This window comes from Bubalus bubalis, chromosome X, assembly GCF_019923935.1.
Source record: "Bubalus bubalis isolate 160015118507 breed Murrah chromosome X, NDDB_SH_1, whole genome shotgun sequence".
NCBI lineage: Eukaryota > Metazoa > Chordata > Mammalia > Artiodactyla > Bovidae > Bubalus > Bubalus bubalis.
Window position 1 is genome coordinate 39010645 of NC_059181.1, and position 22731 is coordinate 39033375.

The window sequence follows — 22731 nt, forward strand, 5'->3', positions numbered from 1 at the left end:
TTATTGTGAATCAGATACAATTGGCCCTGAAGGGGAGCCAAATCTGCTACCCCCAAAATATGCCATTTAGGCATAAAGATTATTTTAGGCTGATTGCTTTCAAGAAACAGCAGTCACTGGGGAAGCTCTGAAAACAGAAGTTTTGTAAGAGACATCTCCATGTAAAGGAAAACTCCCTTCACCAGTGTGTGTCCTTCTCTGTACCAGGAAGAAGATGAGTGGAAATCTCTAGAAACTCCTATGAAAGAAACAGGCATGGAATTAAATCTGTATAAAAACCTTACCTTTGTTTACTGCGCTTTTCCTAATACCGCCCCCCCATGAACGGCCCGGCCGTACCGCCCACCCCCAGCATCTTCCTTTGTCTTTAGCTGGAGAAGGGATTTAAGGTGGTGGTTTGAGCCATTTCGTTTTTCCTGGGGCTCTCCCATGTACACAGACAGTATACAGGTTATTAAACTTCTGTTGATCTCTCTCCTGTTCACCTGCCTTCTATTACAGGGGGGTCTCAGCCAAGAACCTAAGAGAGTAGCAGGAAAAGTATGTTTCCTCCCCCACAGCCCCTTCCAGTGAGAAAATCTCCAAGGGCAGAGATCCTGCCCATGCTGCTGGCACAAAGCAGCTGTGCCCACCAGCCCTCTCAGAAGGAGCAGAGCCAGCGAGCCACAGGAGACCCCCTTATCACTGAACCTTGATTCTACATGGCCTAGAGAGGTCCTTCCAGTATCTTTGCCCCGGGACAATTACGATGCGCTCCAGGCTATTGGCAGCCTCAGTCCCAACGCAGGAAAGGCCACAGGTTAAACCCCTCCATCAAGGGCATCCTGTGCAATCGGGCCTCAAAGGCACCCAGTTTTTCTTATGATCCTGAGAAACCCTGAGCCTTTCTGAAGTGCCCACTCATGTCATTTCTGAGCTACCACCCCCGATCACGAATATCCCTCTCTTTGGCCACAGGGTAGTCACCCACCCCTCCTCCCCTATCTCCCCTCGCCAACTCCATGGTGATCAGCTCTGAAACCCTGACATCAGAGGTTTCTGCGAGTGTTCCTACTAGTAACGAGAAGAAAGAAGGGGAGAGATTGTGACTCATCCTGTAGCCCAGCCTGGGTGGGGAAAGGAGGGTCCCCCGCCACAGGCAGAGGGCAGCGGGCTGAGCCCCAGGTGCCTGAGAGAGGGAGGCAGGCCCGCTGTAGACAGCGAGGGGCTCTGGCTAAGAGAGCAGCTAGCAGAGAGGGCCCCGGAAGATGGAGTGGGTTCAACCCTGAGCCAGAACCTGTCTGGCCTTGGCAGTCCAAGACCCAGACACATTCACACACGTTATATATACACCACTCAGAAACACATCCCATGCATGAACATAGACCATACACACCCCACACGCTACACACCCCACACTCGCTCCTGTGCAGATATGAACACACAAAGACACACACACTCACACATGCACTGACATGCCCATATATACACGCACACACTAACAATCGCATATGCATAGACATACACACCCAAATATGCTTGTGCTCACAAACACACCTGTCTATTGTGAAATCCCAGCCCACAGAACCCTATCTAGGACACTTCCATGATCAAACTCCTTCCCTCCTCGCTGACCCCAGGTCATTTTTCCTCCCCCTGTTGCTGCCCCAATCCACCCCCCTCCTCTCAAGCGGGACCATTTTACCCACTCCTCCCCCCACCCCTGGCTTGTTTTCTTTTCCTGAGTGATTTTAAGTTTCCAGCTGTCATCTGAGGTCTTTAATCCCAAGACAGAAGGCCAAAGAAGCCTACTTCACACAGCCAAGCCATTAACTAATTGCAAAAGGTGCGCACATCCCATCATATTAATCCCCCTACAGCAGTCCGTTGCCCGAACCTCCCTTCCGGAGTTGTGCTGATCAAAAGGACGAGTCGCCTGCTACTGTCCTGGATGCCATTGCCATGATGGATGGCCCATGTCCAGAAAGGGTGGAGGTCAGCCTCGGGGACTCACGTGTCAGGCTGAGAAGGGGCTGAGAGGTAGGCAGGCCGGAGTCAGTGGCCGGCTGCCAGGGTGAATTTTTTTTTTTTTTTCTGCCAGCTGAAAAGGAGCTGAGACTTCCTGTGTCCCCAGGCTGGCTGGCCTAGACCACTGTCCCAGGATGGTCGGGCCTCCAACAATCTTCTTGTCTTCTTATCTTCTCCAAGGACAAGCACATGGAGAAGACCTGAAAGGTCCCCAACCCCCTCTTTCCAGCAACTCTGCTCTCTGGCTAAGTCAGCAAGTTCAGGGAGGCTGGCTTTCAATGGACTGCCTGCAATCTGCAGACACAAACCTTCTTACTGACGGTGGTCCTGGACAGTGGTGGAGGTCCTTAGGTGGTCTCCCCAAGCTTCCCTTCGCCTCCACAGGGGACTGGCAGGCCCTGCCAGCAACGTGCAGGGACTGTCTGATGACCTATTTCCCAGCGGGAATTCTCAGTGAGTCTACGAGCGTGCGTGCACATCCTGCTTTTCCACTTCTAGGGTGGGAATAAATTGCCTGATTGACAAACCTCCCCTGTAGTTCATGCACACTGTGCCTGTGGGTTGGCCGCGGCTACAGTTGCAGTCAGCTGACCTAATCCATTTATCTTATTTATACTGTGTTCCATTTTCCATATGCAGAGTCAGGGCCTCCTGGATCTGGTATGCAAATGAGACACAGAGATTTGCAAATGAGCAGAGGCCTGACACTTTTAAAAATTATCATTAAGAACCTTGCCACCCTGCCACTGGGTAGGAGGAGAGGGGCTGGAACTGAGAGTGGGTGATATGCAGCATCCTTCCCTACGTGCTGGTCTGCACTCTCCTCCTCCTCCCAGCCTTCCTGAAGCCTCGTGGAGCCCTGTCCCCTTCCACAGCCACTCTATTGTTGGAGGGTGATGGGCACAGGCATTGCTGGGGACAAAAAAGCTGGCAGGACATTCACAGGACGTTAAATGAGGCCAGACGGGGATTCCAACCGACATTCCCTATCCACATGCCCCAGGCCCAAGTCCCACACCCCGCTGCTTCAACAAACAAAAGAGAGGTTTGTCCACCCAGTTTTTCCTTTTGGGGGGTGGTCCATGGATGAGCTTTCTTTAGAGCAAGCAGGAGGTACCTGTAAGACACCAAATAAGATAATCATGAATCAAATAGCCTTCAGACAAGAACCACGACCATGCAACTTTACAGAATCTTCTTTCTCCTCTTTCTCTGCTCCAAACCGCCTTCAGGCAGATGTGTTTGTTCAAAATTACAGCCAGCGTGGTCTGTGCTGTGTGCTTAGTCGCCAGTCGTGTCCAACTCTTTGCGACCCCATGGACAAGTCTTTATCGAATGCCCCCTGACTCAGAAGCCATCCCGTGAAGGCGGCCAAGTGGGAACAACAAATCTGAATTCTCCTCGGGAACTCCAAGTGGTATGTTGGCTGTGAGACACCCAATGTGGTCCAACAAGGCATCCTGGAGAGTGAGTCACCACTGGTGGGCCCAGTGGAGGCCATCCGGGGAACCCCAGTTTGAGAAACAGGAAAGCACATTCCTCCCCACTCCAGCTCCCAGCAGCCTTCTCTGTTATTCTCTAGTGTGGTATTCTAGAAAGGAACCTCATTTGAGTTCAAAGTTTGGTGGATTAATTTGAAGCCAATGTCTTACTTTTCTTTTAAGACACTGGAGAAAAGAACATGTAATCCCAGCTTTTCCAAAGGCGGAGCAAGAGACTTCAATAACAAAGCTGTATTTCACTTGGCAATCGGGGAAAGCTGCTCCCCCCCTTTTTTTTTTCAAGTGTTCTTGTTTTTTTGTTCTGCTTCTAAGAATATGCAGAAGAGACATCTCCAGGGCAGTAGGAACTCTTCTATCAGGAATTTCAAAAATGGCATTCCAAACATTTGGCCAATGGTTAGGCATCTGGGAGCTGATTTCCAAGATGCAAATCATGGTACCCGCCATCAGGAACGTAGGGCAAGTTGTCTCTGATGAATAAGACAATATTCGCAGAGGTTTTAATAAAATGAAGTACAAGATCCTGAGAAGATAATGCCAGATTTAACCCCAAAGCCCCTGGCTTGCAAGAAGAATGGACTCCTCCCCATGCTAGCTCTCAAAGCAAACCTCCATGTCCTCTGGATTTGTCTTAATACAATTCATTAAGGACAAGCCACCACTGGTGACCAGGCGATGTTTTTAATTACTGTGTTCCCATTGACGTCTGCATGGCCTTGTTATCATTCCAGCAGATATTTACAAATATGACTTCTAGGGGGGTTCCCTGTGATCTCCACAAGGACTACAGCTGCTAATGAGAGCCAGGCAGGCCCCCAGCCAAGGGGGCTGTTGATTATCAAGCCAAGAAACATCCAGACTCAGAAACTAATGAGCTGGCAGAGAGACCAAAACAGACTAGGAATGTGTAGCCCAGCACTGGGGAGAGAGGTCACCGAGACAACCTCAGGAGAGAGACAAAGCCAAGAGAGAAACTTTCGTGGGAGCCAAACCTTTGTGGTTGCTTACTGCCTTGATGAACAGCAGTTTTATTCACCAAACGTCTATTAACTTCCTTCTGTGTGCCACGCATTGGGCTAGGTGTGGGGGAGGTGATTCCATCATGCTTGCCGCCCCTAAAGAAGAGCTGAGAAGGCCAACAAGAGAAGATTACTCAAGGATGTGAGAGCCTTCGTGGCTGTTCCACTCACAGAGAAAGTCACCGTGTTCTGCCTTGTGACCTGCTCTCACAGTATCGTCTGGATCTGAGATTTCACTCTGGAATGGCTTCAGACACACGCCTTGGGGCAGAAATGGGCCAGATGCTCACCAAAACTGTTTCCTCTTCTGGGCATGCAGTTAAACTAATTTTGAAACCCCTTTTTATCTTGATGAGAGACTAGCTTCCAACAATCAACTGTGAGCAAAAGGGATGAGGTACTGAAGAAGGAGAGTGCCTTCTCTCTCTCTCCCTCACTCCTATCTGCTTGCTGGATGATGCCAGAGTGACCTTGAAGGCACATTTTGAAGATGGCAGTGCTAAAGCATGTTAGAAGCTAGGTCAGGTTCCCTAAAGGCAGAGCTTGACATGGGGATTCTGATGCAAGGGACTATGTGACAGAATGCTCCCAGATGAAACCTATAAAGAGAGAAGCAGGATAAGTTAAAGGAAGAATCTCAGCAAACAGGTAGTTTGGGATGAGGGTTAGCGCTGATCCCCCAGGGAACTCAGGAAGATGACTGTCTCCACGGAGCTGTGTCCACTTGAGGCCATGGAGCCAGGCATCTGTCCTCTGGGTCAGAGTCAATCATTGGCTACGGGCTACCTCCGGGGGTTGCCTGCCCTCTCAGAAATTTCTTGGGAGGAGTATCTGCCTGTCGACTCAGGGCAAATAGCTATCAGCATCCAACTTTTACAACAGGTGCAAGATGGGCATACCAGACTGATAAAGGGGAAATTGAGAAAATACCTATTAGCATCTACTACAATGAGTTCCCTGAATGATTGCCTGGGGCAGAGCCCCCACCTGCACTAGACTGTGACGTGAACAGGAAGTAACCCTTTACTGATGTAACTGTTAAGCCACCGAGATCTTGGATTTGTTGCAGTAGCCAGTGTCAGACTAGTTGCACACCTAGCCTCCTAAAGCAGAAGCTGGTAAATTTCTCTGTAGGGGACTACATTGTAAATACTTTCAGCTTCTTGGGACACATTGGTGTCTGTGGCTACTGTTGGCCCGAGTTGTCTTGTAGATGCATAATCTGCCAGTGCATGTGTGTGTGCTCTCGTGTCCAACTCTTTTCAACCCTATGGACTGTAGCCTGCCAAGCTCTTCTGTTCATGGCATCTCCCAGACAAGAATACTGGAGTGGCTTGCCAGATCCTCCTCCAAGGGATCTTCCCAGCCCAGGGATCAAACCCACATCTCCTGAGCCTCCTGCATTGGCAGGTGGATTCTTTACCACTGAGCCACCTGGGAAGCCCATATTATACAATTGTTCTGTCACCCAGTCGTGTCCAGCTCTCTTTTCGACCCCATGGACTGCAGCACGCCAGGCCTCTCTGTCCCTCACCTCCCGAAGTGTGCCCAAGTTCATGTCCATTGCATCAGTGATGCCATCCAGCCAATCTTATCCTCTGACACCCTCTTCTGATTCTGCCCTCAATCTTTCCCAGCATCAGGGACTTTTCCAATGAGTCAACTATTTGCATCAGATGACCAAAATACTGGAGTTTCAGCTTCAGCATCAGTCCTTCCAACGAGCATTCAGGGTTGATTTCCCTTAAGATTGACTGTTTTGATTTCCTTGCTGTCCAAGGGACTCTCAGGATTCTTCTCCAGCACCACAGTTTGAATGCATCAATTCTTTGGCACTCTGCCTTCTTTAGGGTCCAGCTCTGGCAACTGTATGTGACCACTGGGAAGGCCATAGCCTTGATGTTATACAATATATTATTTTATACAATATATTATACAATAACATCAAATAAAGCCCAGGTGATTGATTTGAAAATGAAAACAAATAAATGTAAGGTTTGTGTTATGATTGTTGCTTAATTTGATTTCATCTTCAGTGACCACAGAAGGGCTGACTTTCTGAGTCTGATGTAGATCGTTCTAGAGTCTGTGTGGGCTCCTTATGAGTTGCTATTGGAGATGACTGGCTGCAGCTCCCTGTGCTTTGGAATCTCCTGACTCAAGTCTCTCTCACCAGTGAGAACAGAATCAGCAAATTCTGGCTTACCAGCTGGGGCAGTGCTAACTGTGGAGGGCCCAGGTATGCTGAAGGACCAGCATTACACATCCTAGAATCTTAAGGCTGATCCTTCTAGTACTTAAGTCTCATTGGCTAAAATCTCTTTTTGGTGCTTCTACATCCAATTTTAATGGTAAATCAACAAATACGGCAGCCATAGCCTGAGAAGAGCATGGTAACCAGAGGCCCAGACCCATATGTAATGAGAGTCTAGCTCACTCCAGTGGGGAAACTGCCTAGAATTAGCAGAGGTGCTAGCCAAGTGTGAGGGAAGTCTTGAATGGATGATAGAGGTGAGGGTGGTGAGCATCAGTTATGGCCACAAGATCAATCAACTCTTCTTTTCTAAGTTTCTCAGGAAATAATACCACTGAGAATCCTGGAGAAAGGCTTCCCAAATGGGGCAAACTCACCTAAGAAGCAAGTAAATCGGAAGAGCACAGGGGTAGACTTAGGGGATACTGTGGACTCGGGACACTTCATGTCAGGGCCAACACATCCATCCCCCACTGGCTGGGAATATCAGCTGTTGGTCACTCACAGCTGGGTTCTTTACTGGGCATTGCCCTCAGTCACAAGAAACTGCCCTGCCCAAGTTTATGCCCTCCCTCCCAGGAGATGCCCTCAGCCATCCCTGGCTGATACAGGGGTACAAAGGCCTGGCCCCCTCACCTCAATTTGGGACAATTCTGAAGGGCCACCCCATCTCCAATGCCCCCATATCCGCTGAGGCCTCAGTTGCAACTGCTTCACCATCCTGCATCCCTCACTTCCTTGCAGGTACCTCTCCCAAGACACTACCAATAAATCTATTGCATGCAGCAACTAACAAGTCAGTCCTAGTATGTATATGAAGATGTAAAGGAATCAGAACAGCCAAAACAATTTTGAAAAGAATGAAGTGGGAGGACTTACACTTTTTGATTTAAAATACACTACAAAGCTATGGTGGCTCAGACCATAAAAATCTGCCTGCAGTGCAGGAGACCCAGGTTCAATCCCTAGGTCAGGAAGATCTCCTGGAGAAGGGAATGGTTACCCACTCCAGTATTCTTGCCTGGAGAATTTCATGGACAGAGGAGCCTGGAAGGCTACAGTCCATAGTGCTGCAAAGAGTCAGACACAACTGAGCAACTAACACTTTCACTTTTACAAAGCTATAGTAATCAAAATAGTGGGTTACTGGCGTACGATATGCCAGTATACATGGATACATGGAGCAGAACTGAACCAATGGAGCAGAAGTGAAAGTCCAGAAAAAAATCCTTATATTTATGGTCAATTAACTTTCAACATAGGTACTAAGATTATTCAGTGGGAAAGGACAATCTTTTCAATAAATGATGCTGGGACTACTGGATACCCATGCAAAAAGATGAATTTAGATCCTTATATCTTACCATCCATACACAAAAATTAACTCAAAATAGATCGTAGATCTAAATGTTAGACCTAAAATTATAAAACTTTTTTAGAAGAAAACATATGACAAAATCTTTGTAGACTTCAATTAGTCTTTTTTTAAATATGACACGAGAGGCATAAAATTTTAAAAATTGTAAATTGGACTACATCAGATTTTAAAACATCTGCAATTCAAAAGACACCATTAAGTAAACAAAAAGACAAGCCACAGACTGGGAGGAAATATTTGCAAATCATATATCTTGCATACAAAATATATTATTTTCAACTCTTAAAACTCAGTAATAGGAAAACAAAGAGCCCACTTTTTTTTTAATGATCCAACACATTTGAATAGCAGTTTCATCAAAAAAACGAAAGTGAAAGTGACTCAGTCATGTCCAGTTCTTTGTGACCCCATGGACTATACACTGCATGGAATTCTGTAGTCCAGAATACTGGAGTGGGTAGCCGTTCCCTTCTCCAGGGGCTCTTCCCAACCCAGGGATTGAACCCAGGTCTCCCGCATTGCGGGTGGATTCTTTACCAGCTGAGTCACAAGGGAAGCCTGAAGAAGATATACAAATGTCTAATAAGCCATATGAAAAGATGTTCAACAGCATTAGTCACTAGGGAAGTGCAAATCAAACCGACAATGAGATACAACTTCACACCCACTAGGATGGCTGGAATCAAAAAGACAGACTAGCAAGTGTTGGTGAGGATATGAGGCAACTGGGACTCTCATAGTCTGCTGGTAGAAATGGAAATGGTACAGCCACTTCAAAAAACAATTTGGCAGTTTCTTTAAGAGTTAAACATAAATTTACCACATAAGCTAGCAATTCCACTCCCTGGTAAATACCCAAGAGAAAATGAAAACTTATGTCTGTCCACACAAAGACTTGTGCATAAGTGTTCATAGAAGCATTATTCATAATAGCCAAAAAGTGGAAACAGCCCAAATGTCTATAAACAGAGGAAGAGATAAATAAAATGTGGTATATCCACACAATGGAATATTATTCAGCTATGAAAAGGAACAAAGCATGGATACATGTTACAACATGGATGATGCTTGAAAACATTATAGGTAATAAAAGAAACCAGATGTGAAACCACATACTGTGTAATCCTTTTCATGTGAAATATCCAGAAAAGGCCAATGTATAGAGACAGAAAGTAGATTCATGATTGCCTGGGGCTGGGGGTGGAAATGGACAATGACCACTAGGGGACATAAGGGGTCTTCTTGGGGTGATTAGAAATGTTTTAAAGTTAGATCATGGTGATGGTTGCACAACTGGTTAAATTTACCAAAAATATCTTTGAAACATATGCTTCAAACAGGTGAATTTTACAGTATATAAACCATGGTTTGATAAAGCCATCTTATTAAAAAAAACAAAACCTTCAGCCTACCTATCTTGAGCTCAAACTCCATTTCTAGGGAACCCAGTTGAAAACAACAGACACTGCATTTTATTTATTTATTTTGGCTGCACTGGGTCTTTGTTGCTATGCGTGGGCTTTCTCTAGTTGCAGAGAGTGGGGGCTACGCTCTAGCTGAAATGCACAGGGCTTCCCATTGTGGTGGCCTCTCTTGTTGCAGAGCACAGGCTCTAGGCGCATGGGCTCCAGTATTTGTGGCACTCAGACCCGAGAGTCTACAGGCTTCAGTGGCTGCAGCTTGCAGTCTCTAGAGCTCGGGCTCAGTAGTTGTAGCAAAGGGGCTTAATTGCACCACAGCATGTAGGATCTTCCTGGTCCAGGTATCGAACTGTGTCCCCTCCATTGGCAGGTGGATCCTTAACCACTGAACCACCAGGGAAGTCCACATATATTGCATTTTAATAGAAATGTCTATTTCTTTGTATCTCTGGCCAAATTTGAGAAAATTGGTCGTTTCAAGATGAAAAAGCCCCAAAGTATGCCCAAGTACACACACACACACACACACACACACACACTCATCTTTCAAGCTTTCTGCTTTGACATATCAGCCACCATCATCATCACCTTTCCTGACCTGAGGTCTAGAATGCAACATTGGAATCCCTTCCCATGAAGAAAATAACTCAACCCCTGCCCACACGAAGCAGAGCCACAGTGGCCCATCCTACTGTTCCTCATTATTTATAATTGTAAAATCCTATTTTTAATAGCTGTTTCTGTTTTTGTGCTATTTGTCATAATTCTTTGGCCTTAAAAGCCCAGCTACCCTGAGGTGTAAACAGTGGTGGTATAAATTGCCTGTGTTTGGTGGCTAGTGAGGGTCAACGGGTTGGCAGGAAGGAGCCCATGAGACAGACTAGGAAACAAGAGAAGGGAAGGAAAAAAAAAAGACGAGTTGATAAATAAGGACTCTGAGTTCATCCCCACAAGGCTGACTGGTCATTGCTCAATGTTGCAAGACACTGACTTCTGAGAGGTTTGCAGAAACAGCTCGCTCGACTTGGAAATTGCTGTGAATGTGAGTTCCACCCGAGGCTGAGCCTGTAAAAAAAAGTTCTCGGGCATCCTCACCTGGCTGACAGGTCTGGGACGTCAGGTGTTCCTTTGGGGGCGGCTGAGTCTGAGCCCCAGCAACCCTGCCCCCAAGCTCTTGACCACCAGACCGATCAGCGAAGACCCTGTGCCATCTCACTCCCTCTGTCCCCTGGCTCTTGCTTCTGCCATAGGTTGCAGCACTGCCCGCTGCCTGGAATGCCAGACACCCACTCAGTCACTCCTGAAACGTTCGTGGGACATCTAGCATGGCCCCGTGGAACTACCTCTGGGCTAAGTTCCAGATCAAACAAGCCATGAATAACACAGCCTCTACCCACAGGAAGTTTGCAGGTGTCAGAATCAGGTATTTTTTGCACTGTGATAAATATGGAAGGGGGAAATATCAGAAACAGAGAGGTGGCTTTGGCCAAGTCCACCTAGAAGCAGATACCTGGGGAGACTCCCAAGAAGAGAGGACACTTAGATGGTCTCTTCAAAGAAGGGTGTCCTCTAGGACACAAGGCATTGGATTTCATTCAAAGGAGAGAGCATATCAACTGAAGCAAAACTCCAGAACCATGCTGTCCATTAGAATTTTCTTCAGTGATGAAAATATTCTGTATCTGTGCCATCCCAAATGGTAGGCAGTCACAAATGAACACTGGAAATGTGGCTAATGAGACTGAGGAATGAAATTTTATTTTATTTTGTTTTGATTCACTGTAACTTAAATATGCACATGTGGCTGCAGGCTAGCCAAGTAGACAGCACAGCTTCTGGGATACAAAAGAGCAGGGTCCTTTCCCAGAAGTGCCAGTGGTCATAGGAGACAGAAGATTCGGGTGCTTGGGAGCAACTACTAGAAACAGCCAGAAAAAAAGAGGCCAGGTCACTGAGGAGCTTGTGGACCTGAGTCAAGCACCTGGGACGATGACACATAGATATTGCCCTACCTAGTGAAGGAATTCATCCCTCTCTGCCTCTCCATTTGAACACTGCCGGCTGCCAGGGGGAGATGGGCTGAGAAAGGGCACAGATGCACGGTGTGGGCATCCTGGTCACTCTAACTAGCTGGACAAGTGCAAGGCCCATCAAAAGGGGTCAGCCAGTACTCAGCATCACTTGTGCTCTTGTTGTCTCCAAATGCAAGCCCCCAATAGCCCGATCTTCAGATGATTCAAGAGAAGCCAAAGTCGTGATCTATTTTGGGAAATCGTTCAGTATATCCAAATGCTGGCTACATTTTTGTTAAGGCTCCACAGTCCAAGGAAAACCAATCTGGGGGCTGGGATTTGGTCACTGAACTACAGATTTGCAACCAAGACTCCTCTCTCTACCTGTGGCACCCACCATGCTTCTAGTATGAACCTTGTGCTTATAATGCTCATCTCTCCCCACTAGGCACCCCATTCCTCAAGGGCAGAGATGGAAGTCTTATTCATCGATCACTCCCAGAACCTAGTCCAATGCCTGTACATGGTCTCTGCTTCGTAGATGTTTGTTGAATGAATGAATGAATGCATGACCTCATTCATGGATGAAATGATCCTGCCAGCCAAGGTAGTGGCTCGAAGAGACAGCGGTAAAGGAGTTAAAAGGCAAGAAATGAACTAGGCTTGGGGATAAAATCCCATTAATTGCCATCTTACCAGAAATCTTCTTCCCTGCAAATCCGCAGGCTGTAAATTAAAATCTGAATAGTTGTTTTGAGCGCAGCTTTTTCCAAACCACAGATTTGCAAACACTTCTCTTCCCGGTAGCTTGAGGCCTCACAACCGTCTTGTGCTATTAAATCTTGCTGAAAAGTGGGCTGAGACCACTAGGTCTCTTGTGAACATTACCAGACGTGTCGATGGTTGGTGTGGGATTCAAAGAGATGCCTCTGCCCCTGTCACCAGGGAGAGTCCAGCCGCGAAGAGGCACCTTGGGAGAAGGATCTCTGACCTCGGGTGACCCCCAGAGCTGGGGGGAGGGGCGGACATGGCATCCCAAAGTGGTGAATCCAGGTCCACAGCCCCTGGCTTGTTCCGCTCCAAATTCCTGTAGAACATCAGGGGAAGTTACGCTTCAGCTGCTCCAAGCCACGTCTGGGAATGTGTGCTCCGCACCACAGCAGCTTCCTAAGGCCAGGTGGATCTTTGTGCAGCGATGTCAAACTTGTGGCAGGAACAGTGAAAGCCCAGCCAAGAAAATGCATGGGGAAGCTTCCGAAAGAGGTGGGAGGGTGCACCATCCCGACAACCCCACACCCAGACTCCCATGAGAAGCAAGAGACTACGTTCCTGTGATTTTTTCCTTTTCAGGCAATTTTGGAGAGATTTTTTGAATGCCTCCAATTCATCTTGGTAAAATGAAGACTGAAAAGCACCCAAAGGACTTTGAGTGGACCCCCTCCCCTGCTTACTGTACAGATGAGGAAACCGAGGCTCCCCCATTCTCAAGCACTGAGTTCAAGGACACGCAGATGGACTCTCAGAGCTGAGCCCAGCACTCTCTTATCTTTTACGGCACCACGGGTGCCCCTTGCTAATCCATACATCTGCACACACCGCGGTGTCCTCTCGCGGTCACTGATGACAAAGGCCATTTTTCACAGGAGGATATAATCTGCTAAAATCTTCTCCCGCATTCCAGGGCAAGAGTGCCCATATTTCACCAAGCAGGTTAATCACAAACATCAAGTGATGAAGCAGGAGGAACAAGAGAAGAAAAGGAGCCCTCACGGTTTGTGAAAACTTCTGAAATGGGACATGTTTTGCTTCCCCTCCTCATACCACAATGCAAACCTCCTAAAAGCCTGTAATATTTAGCAAAACTCTTTGCCATACCTGGATACAAAATCATATTCTCTTTAAACCTATAGACACTTAGGAAATTGATGAGTTATTTATATTAGTCTCCAGTGTCCAGAGCCACCATCATTGAGATGAAGTGCTCAGGACAGAGTGAAATCCCTTAATTACTCTCACATGTGTTGCGTGTTGCAGAGAAAGAAAACAGAATGCAAAGTGCTTATATATTTCAGCCGCATAATAGCTTGATGAAGATTTCTAAATTTTTCAAAATGTCATTTCTTTCCAAAAGATGGATTATTTCTGTTGGGGTTTAGTCTACCTAATTACTCCTGCCTTGATTACTTAACTACTCCAGATATTTCATCCCTCCATGCTCTTATCATGTTCGGCATGTTAGAAGAACCAAGGCAGCTTATTAGCACAAAGTAGACAGTCGAGTTTCCTGGCAGTTAGTGTGGGAGCATGGGTGACAAAATTGAACACAAGGAATGGCTCCTGTGAAGCAGTGGCCTTTCTGCAGCTTCTGCCCATTTGCTACAACCCAGGCTAGTCTGCACAGGGCATCTTCGAGACCCAAGTCCCCCTGCCCCACCATCCCAGGAGGCAGCATGTTGATTCCCCTCTGCTCTCCAGCTCTCTTCCCCGTCCATTATGGAGACCTTGGGTCTGGGCTCCCTATTTCTTTCTTTAGAGGAGTGCTTCTCAAACTTCCACCTGGAGGACTCCTTAAAACAGAGAGGGCCCAGGCCCACCACAAGGTGGCTAGATTCGGCAGGCCTGGGATAAGGATCAGAGAACCTGTGTCTCTAACAAGTTCCCAGGCCATGTTGATGCTGCTGCTCCTGGGGCCACACTTGGAGAACACTGCTTTAAGACAATTTCTGTCTTTCTTTAAAAAAAATTTTTTTAATCACTCAAATCTGTGACTAGTGCCTGTAATTAGGTCAGAAATTGGGACCCCATGGCATCTATCTGACTTTAAAAATATAAGAACCTGCCTGCCAATGCAGGAGATGTAAGAGATGCAAGAACCATGAGTTCAATCCCTGGGTCAGAAAGACTCCCTGAAGAAGGGAATGGCAACCCACTCCAGTATTCTTGCCTGGAGAATCCCATGGACAGAGGAGCTTGGCGGTCTACAGTCCATGGGGTTGCAAAGAGTCAGACACGACTGAGTAACTTAGCATGTCAGGTATCTAGCTCTGGATTCAGTGAGCAAAATAACTATTAAGTTAAAGGGAAGGGCCTCAAAATAGGACAGAATGGAGGGAGGAAGAAAGGATGGAAGGAAGGAAGATGGTTGAACAGGGCAGGACATCTCTGGAAGGTGTGATTCTACAACTATACTCTGAAGAGTCAGGGAGCAGGCACAGCTCCATGGCTGGACTGAAAGGAATATGGCTTTTCTCTGTGTTTTCCTATTACGTGGGGATCGCAAGGTGGGTTACCCTACCAGACGCGGGTCCTTTTTCACTCTCACGGGACGCTGGGCCATGGGCAAGCCTGGATCCCAGAGCCTGCCTCCGGCGCACCTGTCACGCTGAGGGAAGGAGGCCCGCGCCCTTTGGCTGATCCCACAACCTGGAAAAAAGCCAGACTCCCCTGCCTTTGAAAGCCTGTTCCTTGGAGCAATCCTGACTCGCTAGGTTTAATTGTTTCGTCTCTTTTCCTCATGTTTATGAAGCCGCCCCGCCTGGAGTCCGCCCCTTGCGCAGCGGCCCGGAAAGGTGGGAGGAGCGCGCTCAGCGTTCTCCGCTCGGCCAGAGAGGGTTTCTATTTCCTGATTATAAAGAAGCATTTGTTGGGAGCTGATGAATTGCGGCGGGGCCGGAGCCGGCCCGGATGCGCACCTGTGATGCTCTGCGCCTGCCGGGTTCTGTTTATGCATCAAATGTGGGCGCAGGTTTTCCCTGGCGCTTGGGGTGGTGGGGCGAAGAGGGAGCAGGCTTCAAGTGCAGCGCCATTCCATCCACCCTATCCCTCACCACCTACAATCTTGAAATCCCCCGAGACCTGGCAACTCAAAATGTGGGCCAGGGAGCAGCAGCAGCGCCTGGGAGCTCGTTAGTAATGCAAATCTCGGCCCCACCCAGACCTACTGAATCTGAATCTGCGTTTTAAGGAGAGCCTGCAGTAATTTCCAATTCCGGTTAAGCAGGACACAGGGGTGTGTAGCACGAAAAAGGTTAAGCGCTCCTAGTTTCAGAGGAGGAAGGGCAGGGGAGGGAGGTAAAGGTCAGCCCCCGATGTGAAAAGGAGTAGGGGGGTTAACCCTGAGGTTTGCCCACTGGAGTGGAAGACAAATTAACATAGGGAGTGAGTTACTGGAAAAGGGGCCGAAGCTGGGGGTGAACATGAGTTGGGGGAGCAGCCCAATTCGTCTGGGGGGAGGGGTGGAAAGAAAAGAGATGGGATAAGTGGGTACCACCCCACACTCCAAGAAAAGTTGGGTATGTTGCATGCTAAGACCTTCTCCTCTGCCTGCTGCGCATTTTCTGAGACCCAAGTGAGGCGGTTCAGCATGTACAATGCGTAATAGATGAGAAAACAGTAGCGGCCAGAGCTGATGGCAGGCACGCAGCTGAGGTAAGAGCACCTGGGAACGTCTTAATAAGCAAGTTGACATGTGGTGAATAAAATTTTAATGCTGGAAGAAAGAGAAAACACACAGTCATAACAAGTATGCCCAGCATCGCTGCATCGTAACCAAGAGAACACGCCAGCCAGGGAGCGCCTGTGGAGCCCAAGTGATGAGGGCCACCCCATCCTCGCAGCCTAGCAATAACTCGTGTCTGGGCCCAAGAACCAGCCTGCTCTCCAGAAGGTACTGAGTGTATTCAAGAGGAGGTCATCCAAAAAGAAATGATTTGGATTTGGTATGAGGACAAGAAGTGATACACACAAGCCTCTCTGGGTCCCCCTCTGACCATCTCTTGCCCTCACTTATAGGCAGCCCTGCTGGAACCAGGTGGTGGGGCCCAGGGGCGGGAGGGACGGAAGCTTCAGTTAAATCTCATAAAATCCAAAGTAGCTGATACACTTTCAGATTCCCCTCCAGGCCTCTTTTTTCAGTCCTGTTCAACAATTTTATGCATGGAGCAGGTGGACCGGTGGAAAACACACACCCATCAAATTCCTGGTTGCCCGCAAGCTGGTAGAGTAGTTAATATACCAAGCAGATAATTTACTTGGACTTCAATTATGTTTCAACAGACTGTAACAATAAAGCGAGTCTATCAAGATGGTATTCACTTATTTATTAATTTATTAATATATGCCTTCTCCTCCTCTTCCATAAAGGTATTGAGGTGATTTGCAGAAATTGTAGTAAATTAAATCAAAATATTAAAATAACAATATAAAAGTCAGGTTCAGTTCTGGTGTAAAGTAGCATTGGACATCAGGACTGGTGCGAATGGTGACATTAAATAGGAAAAAATCTAAAGTTCTATCCTTGTTCCAGAAAGCAAAAGTCGGGGTACAGGATGTGAGCAATGTGGTTTAGCAACATCTCAGATTGAAAAAAAAAAAAAGACCGTAATGAACAATGAGCTCAGTCTGAGTAAAGAGTAGGATACAGTGACTGGAAAAATTAAAAAGAACTCGGTTCCTACGGTATAGTTACAGATGGAAATGTCTCTAAAAAGGGAAGGGATGGCCCCACACCGCCCTACTCTTATCAAGACCACTCCTGAAACATTCAGCTCACTTCTGAAAGTCACACTTTGAAAAAGTCATTTGGCAAACTGGACACACTCTGAAGAAAATAATCTGTAGCGTGAAAGATCATGAAACACAGAAGTGGGCTATGTGCCCGCCCCTGTGTGAGATACCAAAGGGACAAAGTCCTGGAAGACATGGTCTTGTCCTTCAGAAACTTACAGCCCAGTGAGAAACTCAGATAAGTAAACTACAGAAAGAAAGAAGGCTAAATCAGACAGTGGAATCTTGGAAGAAATTATGGAAATTATGAAATATTTGGACTGGGTGATGTTCGGCACTCAATACTCTGAACAGCTGCAGAAATGAGTGCCTCCGTGTTAAAGGGAGAATCCAAGTGGTACATCTGTGCAGTGCTACATGTATCAAAAAAAAACCCTGACTACAGAGGCTTCAACAAATAAGATGGATTTTGCTCACACCACAAGAAGAGAGGAGGTAAGCAAATATCAGTCCAAGAACGTGAGCACCTTAGACTCTGTGACTCTCTTGGCCCTTCCCTCATGGTTACAACATGACTGCAACTGCTCTTGCCTTTTCATCTACATTCCAGCAGGAAGAAGGGGAAAGGGCAATGCGTGTATCAGGAAGACAAAAACCTTCCCAGGAACCCACAGCAGAGATGCCTGCTTACAGCTCATCAGCCAGAACTATGGCCCCTGTTCCCATGATGTGATTTATTATCAGGAATGCAGTTTGGGTCAGGCAACCAACAGTGTCTGACACGAATGGGTTTTTGGTTTGTTTTTTTAATTTGTTTTTTTAATGGTTTTTTTTTTTTTTAATTTCAGCCAAACACTGCTTCAGGCTATTCACGGTGTTCAAGGCCTTCTTCAGCCCCTCTAGCACCATGTTGAGGCCTGGCTTCAGAAGCCCTCAGGAAAACACCTCCTGCAACTCTCTGTGACAAGCGAGTCATCAGAATCGGAGTCCGAAACTCAGAGTGGGGCGTGGGAGGGGGTGTGTCCATCTCACTGCGTGCAAGTCCACATCCACAGGAGGAAGTCAAGTAGCCCAAGACCCCCGCACCTGGAAAAGGGTGCTCCTGGCCACCGCCGGCTTTCAGCCCCTTGCCCTCCAGCTGCGATCCATGTGGACTCCATGAATGGGTTTTGAATTTCAGGCTTGGGAGACTGAAGGGATGATGGTACCATTCACAGAGACCAGAAATACAGAGGAGGAACAGGTTTGCTGGAAGCGAGGGTGGCAGTTAATCAGTTCAGTCTGGCATATAAGTCGAAAAGCCTGTGAAGTATCCCAAAACAGAGATGCTAAGTGGAGAAATTCGTTGTGAAGGGTTGGATTGTAACTGAAAGAGTTCTGTACTTCGGCCATGGATTTGGGAGTCAGCAGCAAAGAAGTGAGGATTGCCGCCCTAGATGTAAGGTTAGGGTTTGAGTTCCCTCAGGGAGGAAGTGTGGAGTGAGAGGTCTAAGAGAGAGGCTCAGCTGGTTACCAGTTTCACATTTAGAAGTTGGGGGGAAGAGAGGAATCTGAAAAGTGTGCTGGGGAGAAACAGTCAGCTAGATGGGAAACCAGAAGAGAGTGGTTCACAGAGGCGGTGGGAAGAGAGATTTTGAAGGAGGGGAAGAGAGGCGCTGCCCACACTGTCGATGCCCCTCCCTTTATACCTTCTCTGAGCACACCTGTGGCTGGGAACCTCTGGGCACGTGGCCAGCTTCTGCCTTGAGTGCCTGTCTCCCCATGTCCTGGGACTTTCTCTGGCCCCATAGGAGATTGTTTAGCCAAGTACAGGCACAGATTGGAAGGTAGAAGCTGAAACCCCCAAGTTTGGGGAGGTGGTTGCAGGGAGTAGCAACCATCAGATAAATCCCTCAGCCTTCTCAGTTCTGAGCTGGATCTCACGCAGGTTCTTCAAGGGCCCAGAAGGGACTGAGCTCCAGTTGTCCACTACAGTGAGTCGCTTTACTTGTTCTCTTCCCTTCTTCATTCACTCTCCCTACCCATCCAAGGGTGCCCATGGCTTGGGAGCCCCCACAGAGGTGCAGGAAACCACCCACCCACTGGTATCAGCATCTTGCTTTGATCCTTTGTATAGTTTGGTTGCTGCTTTGGAAGGAAACCAACTAAAAACAACCTTGAACCAGATCAAGTCGTCATTTTCTCCCATCCTTGAACTAAGACCAGACTCTAAACTAGGGTCAAAATACACAGGAGAAGGAGAGAAAAGGGAAGCTTGGCTTTGGCAAAGAGGGTCAACTTTGAGCTTGGACCAAGCAGTTTCAGAGATGTGGCAGTGCCTGGAACTAGATGTCAGTGAGATGAGAAGTAAATAAAAGAAAAGGAAATTGAGTCAGCTGCTGTGGACTACACATTCAAGACTCTTGACTCCGAGAGGCAGGAGGACCCAGGATCATAGCTAGCATGTGATGTAATCAAGGGAAGTTGTTAAGCCTTCTCTCACCAATCTAAACTTAAAAAAAAAAAAACAACTTTAAAATGTATGAAGCAATTAAACTTGAAACACTGACTGGATACTTGAAAATATTAACAGGTAATTGTTAAATAATATAGTTATATTAGGAAAAGAGCCTTTATCTTTTAGAGATACGAACAGAGATCCCCTGGAGAAGGGCATGGCAATCCACTCCAGTATTCTTGCCTGGAGAATTCCATGGACAGAGGAGCCTGGTGGGCTACAGTCCATGGGGTCGCAGAGAGTCAGACATGACTAAGCAACTAACACTCACACATACACACACACACACACACACACACACAGATAGTTACATATAAGTAATAGGATGTTTGGGATTTGCTTCAGAACAGTCCAATAGATAGAAATGAAACCAAATTGGCATCAATTCATCATTGTCAAAAAATTAAAAAAAAAGCCTGTGGCTCTGGGTGCACTCCTGCATGGGGGGGAAGCTATTCCAAGCCACTGCAGCCTTGGAAGGCTCACAGCTTCACTTGGTTTCACCATTGACTCACTGCCCCACAGCCCCTGATGTTCTCCAGACCTTTTCAAATGCCCCCTTGTTAAGCTTTCTCTTTCCATTCTGTTACTTGGGCTGCAAAGTGACACCTCGCACCAGAATTGAAAATAAGGGAAATAAGTTTGCCCACAGGAAGCCTGTCTTCCTGGTGGCTCAGATGGTAAAGAATCTGCCTGCAATGTGGGAGACCCGGTTTCGATCCCTGGGTCGGAAAGATCCCCTGGAGAAAGAAATGGCAACCCACTCCGGTATTTAGGAAGCAGTCTAAACCATCAACACTGAATGTGTCAGAGCGAGGTCACCTTGAAGGAGTGGAATGCCCAGGCCAGTGAGACTTGGCAGCAGTCTGATTTAAGTCGTTAGGAAATTAGTATGTGTCCATCAAGCTGGGGGTGGGGGGTGGGGTCGGGTGGACGCCTGGCTTTTTTCTCTCTAAAGTCATTCTCCTCCCTCCCTTGCTGGTGCTGGCCCCGGCAGGCTGATCTATATGGCTTCCAACGTGCTTTGATGGAGTTGAGCCAATAAGCAGCCCCAGAAGGTGGTTGGGGGTAGGGGAGTGGGGTCAACTTACTTCTTTCCCCTGCTCTCCCACTGCCACCAAGGATCCCTCAGTGCTCCTCATGAGGTTCCTTCTCCAACTAGGTTTTGCTAACTATTCAGTAGCTTTGGGCTGAGGGATGCTTCAAGCCCATTCCTCTGCAAACAGCACCTTTGAAATAAGCCTTTCTTAAATGATCCCACCTGGAGGAGAAACTGGCAACCCACTCCAGTATTCCTGCCTGGAGAACCCCATGGACAGAGGAGCCTAACAGGCTCCAGTCCATGGGGACCCAAAGAGTCGGACATGACTTAAGCAACTGAGCAGGCAAGCAGGCAGATTATCCAAATGTGGGTGTTGCCCACCCTTTGCTGTTTGAACCCTGAGGGGATCTGAGGCAGAAACTGGAGTTGGGTTACCCACTCAAGCACTATCGATCAGTGAAGGACATGGCGTCACCTCTGACCCGTGGAGCCTTATGGACGGGCTATCCCAGCCTGCTCCCAGTAAACTCACAAGTCCTGGCAATCCTTCCCCTTCCTGGAGACTGGGCCACCCTGCCAGCCTTAGTCAATGAGGCAGTCCTGTGACCAACCTGCAGGGCCTGAGCTAGCGAATGGCAGCAGCTAGTCAACCAGTTTCTGACTGCAAATGACAGCTTTAACCTGGCTCCTTCTAGCAGCCTTGTTTTAACTTGGTTCCAGAGCTGACTAGCATGGACCGTGGTGAGACTGAGTTTCTGAGCCTACAAAGCTGAGAGCCACACTTGGCTGTAGACAGGCCACCAGGGTAATTGTCCCTCTGACGGGCGTTGTCTGAGGCCTAGTCAGCCCTATCCAGGGTCAGGGTTCTGCACCGCTGAGCCTCACATGCCATTTGAATTATATGCAGTCCTGAAGCCACTCCAGCCTTTGTGAAGGACACCGTGAAGCAGAAAAGAATAGCCTTATCGCTTTGAGAGGAAGCGGGGAGGCCACAGCAGGTTTATGTCCTCAAAACCTGCGTGTCCCCACCTGGAGGGGGTAGTAAGGAGTTTTATAGTAATGGTTCAAAGAGAAGGGTGTGATCCGCTCATGGACATTCTTCTGATTAGTTGGTGGTGAGGTAATTGAGAATCAGCATTATCAGCCTCTGGTTCCAACTGGTCTAGGGTGTACGTGCCTGGGAGCAGCATACCTTTAACTTCTCCCACCTGGTGGGAGCTTCAGTATCTGCAAAAAGCTATTGTGTGAATGCCTTCTGGGGGAACGGGGACCCTGCCCCAAAGGCTACATTATTATTTCCTGGCTGCTCCTCCCTTATCTCCACATCTCCTCCCTTCCCTAATTAGCATCTGTTTGAACCTGCCTGTTGGAACTCCTGGAAGGTCACGGAGGTTGAATGAAGCCTATTTCCTGTAATCAAGAAATGGGGGACACAGAAAGGCTTTTGTGCCCCCAAAGCCCCACAGGGTCCTGCTCAGTATCGGTATCGCTCTGAACATCACATAAAATCATAGACTTGTGGAGCTGGAATGGCCTTAGACATGAGGGCCTGGTCTCGGCTCATTTGAAGGGTAAGAGATTTGGAGATCAGAGAGGCAGAATAATTTGCCCAGGGGTATTCAGAGAGTGAATTGGTCATGGCAAGCCCCCGTCCCAGGGCAGTGTCCTTTTTATTTTTTAATTTCAGCTTTATTATTAACTATGTGTGCAGATGCATGTGTACTCAGTCGTGTCTGACCCTTTGTGACCCCATGGACTGTAGCCCACCCCAGGTTCCTCTGTCCATGGAATTCTCCAGGCAAGAATACTGGAGTGGATTGCCATGCCCTCCTCCAGGGGATCTTCCCCACCCAGGGATCAAACCCGTTTCTCCTACATCTTCTACATTGGCAGGTGGGTTCTTTAGCACTAGGGCCACCTGGGAAGCCCATTATTGAGTATCAGTTCAGTTCAGTCGCTCAGTCGTGTCCGACTCTTTGCAACCCCATGAATCGCAGCACGCCAGGCCTCCCTGTCCATCACCAACTCCCGGAGTTCACTCAAACTCATGTCCATCGAGTCAGTGATGCCAATCCAGCCATCTCATCCTCTGTC

The 22731-nt window shown here is 47.7% G+C and overlaps 1 long non-coding RNA gene across 1 annotated transcript; it reads right to left on the minus strand.

The window, feature by feature from the left end:
• Window positions 1–1745: 1745 nt before the first annotated feature.
• LOC112582215 lies at window positions 1746–4631 on the minus strand. The gene is made up of 2 exons (XR_003106757.3): window positions 4502–4631; window positions 1746–3979 (listed from the first exon to the last, which is right to left on the minus strand). It is a non-coding gene; the product is annotated as an uncharacterized LOC112582215 (long non-coding RNA).
• Between the last annotated feature and the right edge of the window lie 18100 nt (window positions 4632–22731).